At 37.4% G+C, this 17,353-nt stretch overlaps 1 long non-coding RNA gene across 1 annotated transcript in view; it reads right to left on the reverse strand.

Moving 5' to 3' along the window:
* Window positions 1-640: 640 nt before the first annotated feature.
* The window catches only part of LOC137771538 (uncharacterized), a 175,226-nt gene continuing 158,513 nt past the window's right edge, over window positions 641-17,353 (reverse strand). The window contains exons 4-5 of the long non-coding RNA XR_011075378.1: window positions 8,038-8,150; window positions 641-712 (exon numbers count right to left, since the gene is read on the reverse strand). This is a non-coding gene — a long non-coding RNA (uncharacterized lncRNA). The remainder of the gene's footprint in view (window positions 713-8,037; window positions 8,151-17,353) is intronic.

A 17,353-nucleotide genomic window follows, 5' to 3' on the forward strand; every position in this document is an offset into this window, starting at 1 on the left:
TATGATTTTCAAATGTACCACAGTAGTAAATGTACTCTGGAATGCAAATCCAGTAATTAAGTTGGGCATGCTGCAAAGCTGGCAATGTCTTTGAAAACATGTTTTCTAGAAAGTAAGCCTATCTTAGATTTTTCCTCCTAATTTCCATTCCATCCAGACAGACTTTGTGAGCAGTAACTTTTTCTTCATGGGTTCTTTGTTTATTTTTTCTTATTCTTCCCCTGAGACAGGTCATTACTAACCATCTAATGAGCTATTCTTTACATAAGATTTATACGGAAGCAGCACAAAGTATGTCCTATTCAGATTCACTGCATAATATACGGCCCTAAAAAAACAACCTGAAGAAAAGCTCTAGAAAACGCATTAGAAGGCTTTAGGGCTAATTTGACCATGATCCATTTCCCCTTTAAGTCAGTTAGGCGGCTGGGAAGAGACTAACAAAGACTGTGAAAGAAAAGTCTTAGTGCAAAGGGAAACGGTTCCTCAACCTCACCCCCAACTCCTACCACAACTATACTCCCACCCAAGGGGCAAAGCACCTCTGACATTATCCCATAGATAGTCCAAACGGTGCTAAGAGAAACCCAGAAGGCGGTGGTGACAAGAAACAGAGAACCGGGAGAAGGAAACGAACAACTCACCAAGAGAAGCAATGCAAATCAGTCTTTGAAGTTACTCAAGCAGTCTTAATTAACAGTTGGAGGCAATGCTGGATGAAAAAAAGGCAAATGTCTTTCAGGGGGACCTTCAAGATGGCAGAGGAGTAAGACGTGGAGATCACCTTCCTCCCACAAATACATCAAAAATACTTCCCTTTTTTTTCTTTTTGAATTTTTGAATTTTATTTTTTTTATACAGCAGGTTCTTATTAGTTATCTATTTTATACATATTAGTGTATATATGTAAATCCCAGTCTCCCAGTTCATCCCCCCCCGCCCGCCCCACTTTCCCCCTTGGGGTCCATACGTTTGTTCTCCACATCTGGGTCTCTATTTCTGCCCTGCAGACCAGTTCACCAGTTCATCGGTTCATCATTTGTACCATTTTTCTACGTTCCACATATATGTGTTAATATATGGTATTTGTTTTTCTCTTTCTGACTTACTTCACTCTTTATGACAGTCTCTAGATCTATCCATGTCTCTACAAATGACCCAATTTCGTTCCTTTTTATGGCTGAGTAATATTCCATTGTATATATGCACCACATCTTCTTTATCCATTCGTCTGTCGATGGGCATTTAGGTTGCTTCCATGACCTGGCTATTGTCAATAGCGCTACAATGAACATTGGGGTGCATGTGTCTTTTGGAATTATGGTTTTCTCTGGGTATATGCCCAGTAGTGAGATTGCTGGGTCATATGGTAATTCTATTTTTAGTATTTTTAAGGAACCTCCATACTGTTCTCCATAGTGGCTGCATCAATTTACATTCCCACCAACAGGGCAAGAGGGTTCCCTTTTCTCCACACCCTCTCCAGCATTTGTTGTTTGCACATTTTCTGATGATGCCCATTCCAACTGGTGTGAAGTGATACCTCATTGTAGTTTTGATTTGCATTTCTCTAATAATTAGTGATGTTGAGCAGTTTTTCATGTGCTTCTTGGCCATCTGTATGTCTTCTTTGGAGAAATGTCTATTCAGGTCTTCTGCCCATTTTTTGATTGGGTTGTTTGTTTTTAATACTGAACTGCATGAGATGTTTGTATATTTTGGAGATTAATCCTTTGTCCGTTGATTCATTTGCAAATATTTTCTCCCATTCTGAGAGTTGTCTTTTCATCTTGTTTGTAGTTTCCTTTGCTCTGCAGAAGCTTTTAAGTTTCATTAGGTCCCATTTGTTTATTTTTGTTTTTATTTCCACTAATTTAGGAGGTGGATCAAAAAATATCTTACTGTGATTTATGTCAAAGAGTGTTCTTCCTATGTTTTCCTCTAAGAGTTTTACAGTGTCCGGTCTTACATTTAGGTCTCTAATCCATTTTGAGTTTATTTTTGTGTGTGGTGTTAGGGAGTGTTTTAATTTCATTCTTCTACATATAGCGTCCAGTTTTCACAGCACCACTTATTGAAGTGACTGTCTTTTCTCCACTGGATATCCTTACCTCCTTTGTCATAGATTAGTTGACCATAGGTGCATGGGTTTATCTCTGGGCTTTCTATCCTGTTCCATTGATCTATATTTCTGCTTTTTGTGCCAGTACCATATTGTCTTGATTACTGTAGGTTTGTAGTATAGTCTGAAGTCAGGGAGTCTGATTCCTCCAGCTCCGTTTTTTTTCCTCAAGACTGCTTTGGCTATTCGGGGTCTTTTATGTCTTCATACAAATTTTAAGATTTTTTGTTCTAGCTCTGTAAAAATTGCCACTGGTAATTTGATAGGGATTGCACTGAATCTGTAGACTGCTTTGCGTACTATAGTCATTTTCACAATATTGATTATTCCAATCCAAGACATGGTTTATCTCTCCATCTGTGTCATCTTTGATTTCTTTCATCAGTGTCTTATAGTTTTCTGAGTACAGGTCTTTTACCTCCTTAGGTAGGTTTATTCCTAGGTATTTTATTCTTTTTGTTGCAATGGTGAATGGGAATGTTTCTTTAATTTCTCTTTCTGATTTTCACTGTTCGTGTATAGAAATGCAAGAGATTTCAGTGCATTAATTTTGTATCCAGCTACTTTACCAAATTCATTGATTAAGTCTGCTAGTTTTCTAGTAGCATCTTTAGGATTCTCTATGTATAGTATCATGTCATCTCCAAACAGTGACGGTTTAACTTCTTCTTTTTTGACTTGGATTTATTTCTTTTTCTTCTCTGATTGATGTGGCTAAAAATTCCAAAGCTATGTTGAATAATAGTGGTGAGACTGGGCAACCTTGTCTTGTTCCTGATCTTAGAGGAAATGGTTTCAGTTTTTCACCGTTAAGAACGATGCTGGCTGTGGGTTTGTAATATATGGCCTTTATTATGTTGAGGTACGCTCCCTCTATGCCTACTTTCTGGAGAGTTTTTATCATAAATGGGTGTTGAATTTTGTCAAAAGTTTTTCTGCATATATTGAGATGACCATATGGTTTTTCTCCTTCAATTTGTTAATATGGTGTGTCACACTGATTGATTTGCATATATTGAAGAATCCTTGGATTCCTGGGATAAACCCCACAAGATAATGGTGTATGATCTGTTTAATCTGCTGTTGGATTCTGTTTGATAGTATTTTGTTGAGTATTTTTGCATCTATGTTCATCTGTGATATTGGCCTATAGTGTTCTTTTTTTGTGACATCTTTGTCTGTTTTTGGTTTCAGGGTGATGGTGGCCTCGTGGAATGAGTTTGGGAGTGTTCCTCCCTCTGCTGTATTTTGGAAGAGTCTGAGGAGGATAGGTGTTAGCTCTTGGCAAAATGTTTGATAGAATTCGCCTGTGAAGACATGTGGTCCTCGGCTTTTGTTTGTTGGAAGATTTTTAATCACAGTCTCAATTTCAGTGCTTGTGAGAGGTCTGCTTATATTTTCTATTTCTTCCTGGTTTAGTCGCAGAAGTTTGTGTTTTTATAAGAATGTGTCAATACCCCAAGTTTATTTTTTTTATTTATTTATTTTTTAAAACATCTTTATTGGAGTGTAATTGCTTTACAATGGTGTGTTAGTTTCTGCTTTATAACAAAGTGAACCAGTTATACATATACATATGTCCCCATATCTCTTCCCTCTTGCGTCTCCCTCTCGCCCACCCTCCGAATTCCACCCCTCTAGGTGGTCACAAAGCACTGAGCTCATCTCCCTGTGCTATGCGGCTACTTCCCACGAGCTATCTATTCAACGTTTGGTAGTGTGTATATGTCCATGCCACTCTCTCACTTTGTCCCAGCTTACCCTTCCCCCTCCCTGTATCCTCAAGTCCATTCTCTAGTAGGTCTGTGTCTTTATTCCTGTCTTGCCCCTAGGTTCTTCATGACCATTTTTTTTTTTTTAGATTCCATATATATGTGTTAGCTTACGGCATTTGTTTTTCTTTTTCTGACTTACTTCACTCTCTATGACAGACTCTAGGTCCATCCACCTCACTACAAATAACTCAATTTCGTTTCTTTTTATGGCTGAGTAATATTCCATTGTATATATGTGCCACATCTTCTTTATCCATTTATCTGTCGATGGGCACTTAGGTTGCTTCCATGTCCTGGCTATTGTAAATAGAGCTGCAATGAACATTTTGGTACATGAATCTTTTTGAATTATGGTTTTCTCAGGGTATGTGCCCAGTAATGGGATTGCTGGGTCGTATGGTAGTTCTATTTTTAGTTTTTTAAGGAACCTCCATACTGTTCTCCATAGTGGCTGTATCAATTTACATTCACACCAACAGTGCTAGAGTGTTCCCTTTTCTCCACACCCTCTCCAGCATTTATTGTTTGTTGATTTTTTGATGATGGCCATTCTGACCAGTGTAAGATGATATCTCATTGTAGTTTTGATTTGCATTTCTCTAATGATTAATGATGTTGAGCATTCTTTCATGTGTCAGTTGGCAATCTGTATATCTTCTTTGGAGAAATGTCTATTTTCTGCCCATTTTTGGATTGGGTTCTTTATTTTTTTGATATTGAGCTGCATGAGCTGAAAGTGAAATTAAGAAAACACTCCCATTTACCATTGCAACAAAAAGAATAAAATATCTAGGAATAAACCTACCTAAGGAGACAAAAGATCTGTATGCAGAAAATTATAAGACACTGATGAAAGAAATTAAAGATGATACAAATAGATGGAGAGATATACCATGTTCCTGGATTGGAAGAATCAACATTGTGAAAATGACTATACTACCCAAAGCAATCTACAGATTCAATGCAATCCTTGTCAAACTACCACTGGCATTTTTCACAGAACTAGAACAAAAAATTTCACAATTTGTATGAAACCCGAAAGACCCCGAATAGCCAAAGCAATCTTGAGAAAAAAAAATGGAGCTGGAGCAATCAGGCTCCCTGACTTCAGACTATATTACAAAGCTACAGTAATCAAGACAGTATGGTACTGGCACAAAAACAGAAATATAGATCAATGGAACAGGATAGAAAGCCCAGAGATAAACCCAAACACATATGGTCACCTTATATTTGATCAAGGAGGCAAGAATATACAGTGGAGAAAAGACAGCCTCTTCAATAAGTGGTGCTGGGAAAACTGGACAGCTACATGTAAAAGAATGAAATTAGAACGCTCCCTAACACCATACACAAAAATAAATTCAAAATGGATTAAAGACCTAAATGTAAGGCCAGACACTATCAAACTCTTAGAGGAAAACATAGGCAGCGCACTCTATGACATAAATCACAGCAAGATCCTTTTGACCCATCTCCTAGAGAAATGGAAATAAAAACAAAAATAAACAAATGGGACCTAATGAAACTTAAAAGCTTTTCAACAGCAAAGGAGACCACAGACAAGATGAAAAGACAACCTTCAGAATGGGAGAAAATATTTGCAAATGAAGCAACTGACAAAAGATTAACCTCTTTGATTTCTTCAGTGATCTCTTGGTTATTTAGTAGGTTATTGTTTAGCCTCCAGGTGTTTGTATTTTTTACAGTTTTATTCCCTGTAATTAATATCTAACTCATAGTGTTGTGGTTGGAAAAGATACTTGATACGATTTCAATTTTCTTAAATTTACTGAGGCTTGATTTGTGATCCAAGATATGATCTATCCTGGAGAATGTTCCATGAGCACTTGAGAAGAAAGTGTATTCTCTTGTTTTTGGATCGAATGTCCTATAAATATCAATTACATCCATCTTGTTTAATGTGTCATTTAAACCTTGTGTTTCCTTATTTATTTTCATTTTGGATGATCTGTCCATTGGTGAAAGTGGGGTGTGAAAGTCCCCTACTATGATTGTGTTACTGTCGATTTCTCCTTTTATGGCTGTTAGCATTTGCCTTATGTATTGAGGTGCTCCTATGTTGGGTGCATAAATATTTACAATTGTTATATCTTCTTGGATTGATCCCTTCATCATTATGTAGTGTCCTTCTTTGTCTCTTGTAAGTCTTTATTTTAAAGTCTATTTTGTCTGATATGAGAATTGCTACTCCAGCTTTCTTTTGATTTCCATTTGCATGGAATATTTTTTTTCATCCCCTCACTTTCCATCTGTTTGTGTCCCTAGGTCTGAAGTGGGTCTCCTGTAGACAGCATATATATGGGTCTTGTTTTTGTATCTATTCAGCCCGTCTGTGTCTTTTGGTTGGAGCACTTAATCCATTTACATTTAAGGTAGTTATTGATATGTATGTTCCTATTCCCATTTTCTTAATTGTTTTGGGTTTGTTATTGTAGGTCTTTTCCTTCTCTTGTGTTTCCTGCCTAGAGAAGTTCATTTAGTATTTGTTGTAAAGCTGGTTTGGTGGTGCTGAATTCCTTACCTTTTGCTTGTCTAAAGGTTTTAATTTCTCCAACAAATCCGAATGAGATCCCTGCTAGGTAGAGTAATCTTGGTTGCAGGTTTTTCCCTTTCATCACTTTCAGTATGTCCTGCCACTCCCTTCTGGCTTGCAGAGTTTCTGCTGAAAGATCAGCTGTTAATCTTATGGGGATTCCCTTATATGTTATTTGTTGTTTTTCCCTTGCTGCTTTAATACTTTTCCTTTGTATTTAATTTTTAATAGTTTGATTAATATGTGTCTTGGCATGTTTCTCCTTGGATTTATCCTGTATGGGACTCTCTGTGCTTCGCAGAGTTGATTAACAATTTCCTTTCCCATATTAGGGAAGTTTTCAACTATAATCTCTTCCAATATTTTCTCAGTCCTTTTCTTTTTCTCTTCGTCTTCTGGGGCCCCTATAATTCGAATGTTGTTGTGCTTAATGTTGTCCCAGATGTCTCTGATACTCTTCTCAATTCTTTTCATTCTTTTTTCTTTATTCTGCTCTGTGGTAGTTATTTCCACTATTTTATCTTCCAGGTCACTTATCCGTTCTTCTGCCTCAGTTTTCTGCTATGGATTCCTTCTAGAGAATTTTTAGTTTCATTTATTGTGTTGTTCATCACTGTTTGTTTGCTCTTTAGTTCTTCTATGTCTTTGTTAAAGATTTATTGTATTTTCTCCATTCTATTTCCAAGATTTTGGATCATCTTTACTATCATTACTCTGAATTCTTTTTCAGGTAGACTGCCTATTTCCTCTTCATTTGTTTGGTCTGGTGGGTTTTTACCTTGCTCCTTCATCTGCTGCATATTTCTCTGTCTTCTCATTTTGCTTAACTTACTGTGTTTTGGATCTCCTTTTCGCAGGCTGCAGGTTCGTAGTTCCCATTGCTTTTGGTGTGTGCCCCCAGTGGGTAAGATTTGTTCAGTGGGTTGTGTAGGCTTCCTGGTGGAAGGTACTAGTGCCTGTGTTCTGGTGGATGAGGCTGGTTCTTGTCTTTCTGGTGGGCAGGACCGTGTCCGGTGGTGTGTTTTGGGGTGTCTGTGAATTTGTTATGATTTTAGGCAGCCTCTCTGCTAATGCAGGGGCTTGTATTCCTGTCTTGCTAGTTGTTTGGCATGGGGTGTCCAGCACTGGACCTTGCTAGTCATTGAGTGGAGCTGGGTCTTAGCGTTGAGATGGAGATCTCTGGGAGAGCTCTTGCCAATTGATAATACATGGGGCCAGGAGGTCTCTGGTGGTCCAATGTCCTGAACTCGGCTCTCTCACCTCAGAGCCTCAGGCCTGACACCCAGCCAGAGCACCAAGACCCTGTCAGTCACACGGCTGCCCACACTTCTCAGTCTTGGCTCTGTGCTGGGGGAGCTGCTCTGGGTGTCTGAATTCCTCAAGGCCTGGGGTGCATCCTGGCTCCACCCACCCCGGGACTCTGGGCTCCTCCCTTCCTCTCAGAGGAGAGAGTCTCCCTTTATAGGAGCATACAACACAGCCCACCCTCTCCCTTCACTGCTCCAACCTACCCTCTTAAACAAAGGCATGGTTTTAATTCTCAGAGAAAATTAGCACGGAAGTGTTTAAACTTGATAGCTCACCTCATTCACCATGGGTGATGCGTATTTGAAGGGGTTGAGGTGACCACCTCTCATTGCCTCCTTGGTTTCTGCAGGTCACAGGGTAAGGATAATAATGCTCTTTGTGAGAGAAGCTGTAAAGAGATAATGAAGTTGTAATGAGCACTGCTTCCAGTGAACAGGGAGATTTTTCTCTTTGTCGTAAGTGTCTGGCCATTCTAGGAACTAAAGACCAGTCTGTGTTGCTCTTGCCTCTAATGGCTCAAAATAGTAAAAGGCTGGATTAAATAAATGTACTTTGATCTGACAAGGCAGCAAAGGGGACAGCTCACTTCCATGACTCCACTCGTTCCACAATCCAAGGATAAGATAGAACCAGGGGCAATTTCCATATATCACATAGCAATCTTGTCTAAGAGTGATTTTTAAAATTGTTGTTCATGGGTGTGTCATTTGTTCAAACACATAGTCCAAGACTGTCCTTCACTCAAGACTCCAGTTGTTCTCAGAAGCTGCCTTTGAATCAAAGTGTTTGTTTTCAATTTCTGCAATTGCCTTTACACTTTCTCTGGTTCTGACCTAGGACCCAAGATAATAATGTTGGCAGCTTCCAGTGTTTGGTTATTTATTACATCTTAAAATAACTACTAAATGTGCATTTCTTTGGCATGATCTTGATAAGATTTGTTCTGGCTCTTACCTAAATTAAAACGTACAACATAATTCATTAATGGTTGCTGAAATTTTGCCATGGATTTTAAATTTTGAATTTAAAAGAATTTATTATGAATAGGGCTTGTATGTGTGCAGATGAGAAAGAATTTTTAGGGTGTTTACATAATAATGATATTCATATAATTATCTTCTTTGGGGTACGAATTATCTTATTCACTATTCACAGGCAGGAAATACTCAGTGGGTGTTAGTTGAACAAGTGAATGACTGCGTTTTTAGTAGGAGCGATAATAACCCTTTTATATTTCTATTCTGCTTAATGAACTATTAATCGAATGGGGTAATATAATTTTTAACCTCACTTAAACATCTTAAGTACTCTATACTTAGGGTAAGCAGGATTTGTTTTCATTACCCATCAGAGAAGATACTGCATTTGATGATGAATGAAAGGGAACTTGAGTATAGGTCTTTCCATAGCCCCTCCACTGCACCAGCCAAGATAGAATAAGACTTTCTTTAAGAAAAATTGTGAAATATATATAGTCCTCTTTACCCACTTCACCCTCCCATTCTCACACCCTTCTTTACCTTCGGGGTACACAGTAAAGCCTGTGTGAAGCTCTCAGAATCCGCCTGTCCTTCACCTATCCTTTCCTACAAACCTGCTCTCAGAAAGGATCTGAGAAATGCTGGCATACAAAATCATAGCTTAATAGTGACCCCTTTTGGGAGGTTTTGTTTTTAACAGAGTATACTACACAGTCTCAGACTGTTCATCATCTTTCTGGACCTTAAAATGCAGTTTATTTGTCAAATGTCAAATGCAAGAAGCTCATAAGAGCCAGCCAGCTGTGGTCAATATCCCTAGGACAGGTACTGGCCTGTATTGCTCTTCTACTTGTCTCCTTGACATGCTCTTATAGTGCATCCATCCTGTGGCATCATAATCTGAATCCTGCTCTGTGATTCAGGACCTTTCTATTTTTGTCAACTGTTTGGATATTCTTCTCCAGCTTATATGTCCCTGTCCCTCAGCCAGGCTAGTCCCACTATCAGCAAATGGCTATCAGACATGGACCAATACCCTTAACAGTAGGATTTCTAGCACCACCAGAGGGTTTTAGGGAAATGAAAGGATATTCTAGAATTCCTGAAATCACATTTGTTCTGCCTCTGCTTAAGGCTTAACTGCTGCAACCTAATTATCATAGTTGATTTCTTCATTGAAGTGGAGGATATTAAAACTATGTTTAAAATGTTTTATAAGCCTTTTCACAAGCTCTTGTGAAATCAGCCTCTGTCTCTCCCTACACACCACCCCTACTGCCAGCTCCCCTACTCCAAACACCACAGTATTTGCACAGTACACAAGTGGCAACCCCCCTCTTATCTGACGTAAATAGGGAGATCATAAAACGCCATATCTTTTCAGTATTTTCTAACCTTTGAACTCCTGACTTTCAGAAATTAGGCATCTACCTAACATGCCTTTTCCCTGCCAAAATTCCTGGAGCCAGTACCAGCTTTATTTGATTATTTTCATCCATCTCTCACATACACTCTGGTTTGACAATGCTGATTCAAGTATTGATAATGCCAATAACACAGACAATAAACTGAGTTTTGAGATGGCAATTTATGGAAGCATTAAAGTCTAAAACAAAAGCTTAAAAATGCACCATTTTTTATCACAAATAAACAATTGAGATGCAAAAGCAGTTTACAAATGTTATATGTTTGAGGAAATGTGACTGAACAATCAGTGATGACAAAGAGTTTACAAAATATGTATACAATCACACTTAAAACCAGGGAAAAATTGCTGTCTTTATTGGGACTGAGAACTGTGACCTACATATGCAAATAGGGCAGAATAATCCCTCTATAAGAACTACGAATTTATGGTCCTAAGCAGCATCTATCAGGATCACATTTTAGAATATGACCGACATCTTCCCCTTCAGGCCATGTAGATTTGTTTTTTGCCTGTGGGTTTGCTATGAGCCAATTTTTTGGCCCCAACCACTTGTCAGATATGCCAGAGGACAGTCATTATTGTAACAAAGAAAAAACACAGGTACACTAATTAAAAATACCACACTGTATGCAAGGACAAAGACGGGTCCCAGTTCAATGTGGTTTCAGGCAACTGTCAACATCTCCCTTTGCTCCACCATGTTTGCCCTCTGCTACCCATTCTTCAATGGTCCGTTATCTGTTCCCTGAAAAGTAGCCAAGACAGAGAATTCAGGCTAGTACTCTCATGGTGCGAAAACATAGCTATAGTTCTTGACCCCACCTTGGCAATTTAGTTATTTTGTTTGGGACAGTTTCATCAGAACTGAAAGACTGTCACTCACTATAACCTCTATCTTTCCAGTTATTCCTTGGTTATCTAAGTAGGAGATATGACCTCTTCATCAAATTGCTGTTGTAGTAACTACAGATCTCAGTCCCTTAAAAATATAACTTTATTTTACTATATTAAACTAAGGTTCTAGATGCAGTGATCTGACACGTTAGCTTATAGAATTTTGTCTAGCAAAGATGCAACTTTCTGTGCAAAAGGTGAATCCAGAGGTTACATTTTTTGCTCTGCAGGACATCAGTTCTGTATCTAATCCAACAATCTTATCCTAACAATTCTTTGTTAAATTGTCTATATAAATGCACTTTGAACTGGTCTTAACATCCTACTGGTTCTCTAATAAGCTGAATAAAAATTTTGACAGGTGTTCATTTGATATTTGAAGGAGGGTCATGTTTTCAATTTTTCGAAAATTATACTCTAGCAGTTTTGGAGGTTGTTCTACCAAGATACCTAAGTGGACTAATCTGACAAGCCAATTAAATGGATTGACCCGAGAAGTACACCTCACGGGCTGTTCAAACTCTTGGCTCCCAGACTGAATCTCAAGCAGCACTAGAACTTTATCCTTGCTGACTCTCTTTTTTCTCTTGCTTTTTTTTTACTCTTTTCTGACTTCGAGTATTTGTTTTTGTTTCTCGTTTGCACATGGCCTTCAAGTCATTCTCTACTGGTGGCAACAACATGGAATATTTGGTTTAATGATGTGACCAGTTGGGATCTTTGTCGAATAGACGATGGAAATTTATTTTCTGTATGACAAAAGTAGAAAATCTCAGTTGATATTCTTTTTATTTGTCTCTTTATCAATTGTGAGCTCAAATCAATTCAGAATTGTATGCCCACTAGGGAAATAAACAAGGTTTTATGATCTGGACTGGTAAGTTTATGTATTTCTCTGTTTATTTTTAACCTTCATACTGAAACTATAAGAGCTTTATGTGTCTATGTACCTGTAATTGATAATAATCTTTTATTTCTCATTGTATAAGTATAAAATGTTTTCCTACCCCAAGAGAATAGTAATAAATTAGATTACAATATCTCTTAAATAAGTTCTCTATGGTTTATAGATATAAATGTTTATAAGAATCTAATATTCCCCAAATTCAGGGAAAATAAGTAAACTGAACTTCTAATAGTCTAAATTATAGATTAAAAAAAATCCACCAGAAACTGCTAACTCAGACACATTTTTAAATGCAGTAATCCAAGTTCACATAATTAAGGTGAATCTTCGGACATATTAGACTGGTTTAATAATTTGGAATTTTTTTTAAAGTAAGTAATAAATAGCTATATGCTTTTCCTTAAGTTTATCAGTATGGAGTATAATACAAGTATATAATTTATTTTTAAAGAAGATTTTGTTTTGCTTTCTCATGAAAAGTTCAGTTACTCTGATCTATCTAAAATTCTTACGTTGGTAACTCAGACATCAGATAAGCCAAAATTACTCCCTTATAATGTAGGAGTATAGTGAAAGGGTTTTCGAAGGAGACACTAAGTTTGTGTGTGTGTGTTTGTGTGTGTGTGCACATGTGCTAAGCACTTGAAATAGGACTCAGGGATACTATGGATTTGATGTTCTAGAACTTAAAAAGTGCTTCCCTTCAGTTATCATAAATATATCACTTAGAGGGTACAAATATGAAGTTTTTCCATTTGGGTAGAAAATAATTTTTTTTTAATTTAATCTCAATCCCATGAGACAGGCATGGCAAATATCATACCCATTTTAATGAGACGAAAACTAAGAGTCAAAAAGGTTAAGTGACTTAAAAGATTACACAGGTAATAAATAGTGAATCTAGAAAGCAGTATATCCAGAATCCATGCTCTCAGCCAACTGTTTCTCCACTCTGTCATTTGACTCTATAATTTGAGAACTACAAACTCTAACAATAACCACATTTTGAATATGTATCCACAATATGTAAATATTATTCACTTACGTAGGAATCATACATCACATACGTTATAAAAAGAAAAAAACAATTTAAAATGATGAGATATAAAAATATAAATTGATAGGAGTTGTAATCTTTTCTTCCCACCCCATATGGACCACCCTATACACCCTCAGAAGAATGTACCCGACCTTAATTTGCTGCTTATAATTTGTATTAGCTCTTATCTAGGACCTTTCATTTGAGCATATGACCAGATTGGGGACCCAAAGATCAAGGGAGATATGAAGAACCTAGAGAAAAGTGGATTCTCTCTTCTTGGCCCTATCTCCTCTACTCATACTATCTCAGAAATTTAGTACTTATTTTTGCTCAGTGTTCTAGGATTCAACACAATGATCTCCTTCTCCCTTGATTAATGCACCCAAAAGGAAATAATTCACCACATTCCTATATCATTGCCTCTGGAGAAGTGGCTTTATAAATTATGAAGTTTCCACATGTGTTCTGGGTGTGCTAGGACAATCATCGCTTATGCAATCACAAAGGACCTTGACCGTGAAAATGAATCACCCCTTCTTCTGAAATGAATATGTTCATTTCTTATTTTTATCTTCAAAACCTCCCTGTGAGGTATGCAAATAAGATATTATTTTCCATTTAACAGACTAGAAAGCTGCCTCAAAGTTAAGTAGTATTTGCCTGGTACATTTTACATAATAGGCTATTAACAAAATTGAGTTGAGTGAATGAATGAATGAATGAGTCTAAGTACATGGAGCAGAATTATTTCTAAAATCTAAGTCTCCTAAGTCATAGTTCTGGGATCTTTTTCTTAAAACACAGTTGTCCCAGGCAGGCGGGCGACCAGGAGGAAAAGGAAGACTAAAGTTGGAATAGGAAGAACAGGACCAGGTGCTAAGGTATTTCCTAGCTATCTGACTCGAACAGGTCACTCAACCTGAGCCTTAGATTCTGTAAAATGATGTATTTAATACCTGCTTGGCCCATTTCAGAAGGTTGTTCACATAGTCAACTAGATAATTCATATGGAACTATCCAAGACTATTCTTATCACTTAAATTCTCTAGATGACTGAAAAGTAGAACTTTTTTTCCCAAAGTACCTGGATCAAGAAAGCCACCAGTGTAGAATGTATTTATCAGCTATTCTGATAAACCTATTTATCAGAATTGAGTACTTCATTCTCCATCCAGTCATAAGATTTAACCATAATGAAAAAAGTTATATAAGATGTACTATTAGCTGAGCACCAAAAATGTAAAGAAGTAAAAAGGTTGGCGTTCCCTTCAAGGAAATTCCAACCTAATTCTAAAGGAACATATTAGTTTGGTAGAGCTCGCAGAACAAAGTACTCTGCCCCTACTGCACCTCAGGATAATAATGGTACTTACTACAACGAGTAATACTTCAGTGTATAAAATATTTTCATTTACATTCTCTCATTTGATCATAGTGTTAACCTCCTAATAACCTATATTACATAGATACTGCAATGTAGGTGTACTAATTCCCCCAAAAAATTCTTGTCACTGTATGGCTTTGCCCTAGCATTATGACTTTCAAAAGAGCACATGCTCTCCCACTTTTTGCTCTTAGATAATTCAGAGCAGAAGAGATCGGATGTTAGATATCAGGAAGGAAAGAAACCAGGACAAACCGAACAATGTTGGAATGGAGGACCAGATCAACACTGTGCTATTCAGATAAATTCTTTTTACTCAGTTGAAAACACAATAAACCTCAAAATTATTATTATTGTATGTGTTAAGCTGTAATGAAGGAATTTTTCCTTCATGTTTTTTTTCTACTTATTTGAATCTAGAGAATCCACGTTATTCTAAAAGAAGTCATTCCTGTCAGCTGCCAGCTGTTCTGGATAATGTTTAATCAACTGATTGAGTTGGGTGCATATCTTAAGATATAAAGTCGTTTTGTCTGATTTGAGGTTCCATATATTATCTATGTGTCATACACTGTATTTGTATTCTGTGCCAGGAATATGCTTATAAATTCTTTCCTCTGCAACAGCTATGATTCTTCACAAACTCAACACTTAAAATATTTAACTAGCATAGAAAAGATGGGGCATGATCAGACAGCGGGAATAAAATGTTATTTAAGGCATTATTAAAAATGTCATAGTGTCAGAATGTCACATGAGTCTGTAGGCAGGAAAAGCTGCAAAGACAGAATTATACATAATAACTTCAGCAAAGAGTTCATTTGAAAATTCTTGCCAATTTGAGAATATATGCTAAAATGTGTACCTTTGAAAACTCAATTATGCTTCTAATAATATAGCCAAAAATTAATAAATAAATTACCAGCGGGACAAAGATTTATGTACAAGGAAGTTCATTAGAATGATATTTACAAAAGCCAAAGGGTGCATTTCCAACAATATGGAACTTATTAAGTAAATTATGGTATATTCATAGGCTAAAATACTAAGCCATTATTAAAAATCAAAGGTCTGCACAAACACTCATCTTTAATCTAGATGTTCCTTCACCCTATATAGCTCTGGAGTTTTGTTACTCAAAGTATGATCTATGGACCACTTGTATCAGCGTCAGCTTATTGGAAATGGAGAATCTCAGGTCCTACCTCAGAGCTACTGAATTAGGATCTGCATGTTACCAAGCTTCCCAGGTGATTTCTGTGCACATTAAAGTTTGAGAAATGATGCCCTAGAAGATATATGAGTGTCACATACCTCTGCTTTAAATATAATGGCACTGAGGCACAAAGATATTCAGCGTGAGACAGAACCTGAGGTGGGGCTGCCTTCAACCATCTTTTTACAATGATGATTAGACTGAGATAATGCAAAGCCATTTGTTGTTGTTGTTGTTGTTGTTGTTGTTGTTGGTTGGTAGAATCCTTCTGGGGGCCAGACAAGAATTCACCCACTGGGTAAAAAATATGAGTGAAAGCATATATCTGTCATCTGAATCTCAGAATCTGTCTGAAGAATCTCGGGCTTCAACCGTCTCTCTAACCCCACTTTAGAAGGTATTTGAGGCACCACAGGAAGTCATATACAATTCCTCTAGCCACAGTATAACATTGTAGACAACAACAAAGAGAACCAGTTCCGAACCCTTGTCAGGTATAAAAGATTTCTGGGGATAAGCCTGAGCTTAAAGTTGATGGATCTTGTAACTACACAGTATTCTGAAACACAAAGCCATTTATAATGAAAGTTAATCTTGAGACCACTTCAGCACCATACCCATCTGGATTTTCAAAAAGGTTTTCTAGTGCTTTCCTTACACACATTTCCTTTCAAATGTTTAATAACCAGAGGATCAAGACCAAACATTGTCTCACGGGAAACCTCTGAGAAGCATATGACTCTGACATTTTATTCACATTAGCCACACAATTATTCAGTCATTTACTTTTGAGCACTATTTGTCAGGTACTGTGGATTTATGATTGAAGGCTAAGCGATCTCTATCCCTCTAAAAAGGCTCACAGTCTAGGCAGACAAGTAGCAAAGTGACTAAATAAATTAAATTCAATGTGGAACGTGCCATAACAGGGACATGATCCAAATGCTTAGTGGGAGTATTCCTTTCTTTCTGATATGGGGAGAAGCGTAAGGTTTCCCAGAGACAGGAACACTCTAATCTGGCTTCCATTTCCACCACTTTATTAATACTCTCCTTGTCAAGAATACCAAAGCTATATGACATATTCTATACCCTATATCTAACATAAAAGGATGAGTAGCTGCCATTTCCTAAATGACTGATGCAGGTGCCAGACATTCTTCTAGGTGCTTTTTCCTTTGCATGCTTTTTGCCCGGTCTTTTGCATATTAGTTGGTGGTTCCAATATCCACCTAGTTGATCAGGCCAAAAACTCTGGAGTCAGTCTTGAGTCTTTTTCCCTCTCACCCTCACAATGAATCCATTAGCAAGTCATCTCACTTCTACCCCCAACATATATCTGCAATCCCTACTTCTTCCCTTTCCACTACCACTGCCTTAGTCTAAGCCTCCATCATCACTCACCTAAACCACCACAAAGGCCTACTAAATGATCATTTCCTCTCTTCCTCCTCACCTAACTATCTTTTCTCACAGTAGCAAGAGAGATTGTCGCATAATATAGATCTAACTATGCTACTCCCCAGCTTAAAACTAGTTGATGTCTTCCCGTTTGCTCTTAGAATAAACAGAAAACTTATCACCATAACCTTTAAGAACTCCTGTGATTTGCTCCTGTACCCCTAAAACCTTACTCCATATAACCCTCTCCCCTCATTCCACACTAGTCACATATCTGTTCCTGATTCACTTCTTTACCTCTGAGTTTTTGCATGTCCTGGTCCCTCTGCCTGGGATTC

The sequence above is a fragment of the Eschrichtius robustus genome, chromosome 11 (assembly GCF_028021215.1).
Source record: "Eschrichtius robustus isolate mEscRob2 chromosome 11, mEscRob2.pri, whole genome shotgun sequence".
Lineage (NCBI taxonomy): Eukaryota > Metazoa > Chordata > Mammalia > Artiodactyla > Eschrichtiidae > Eschrichtius > Eschrichtius robustus.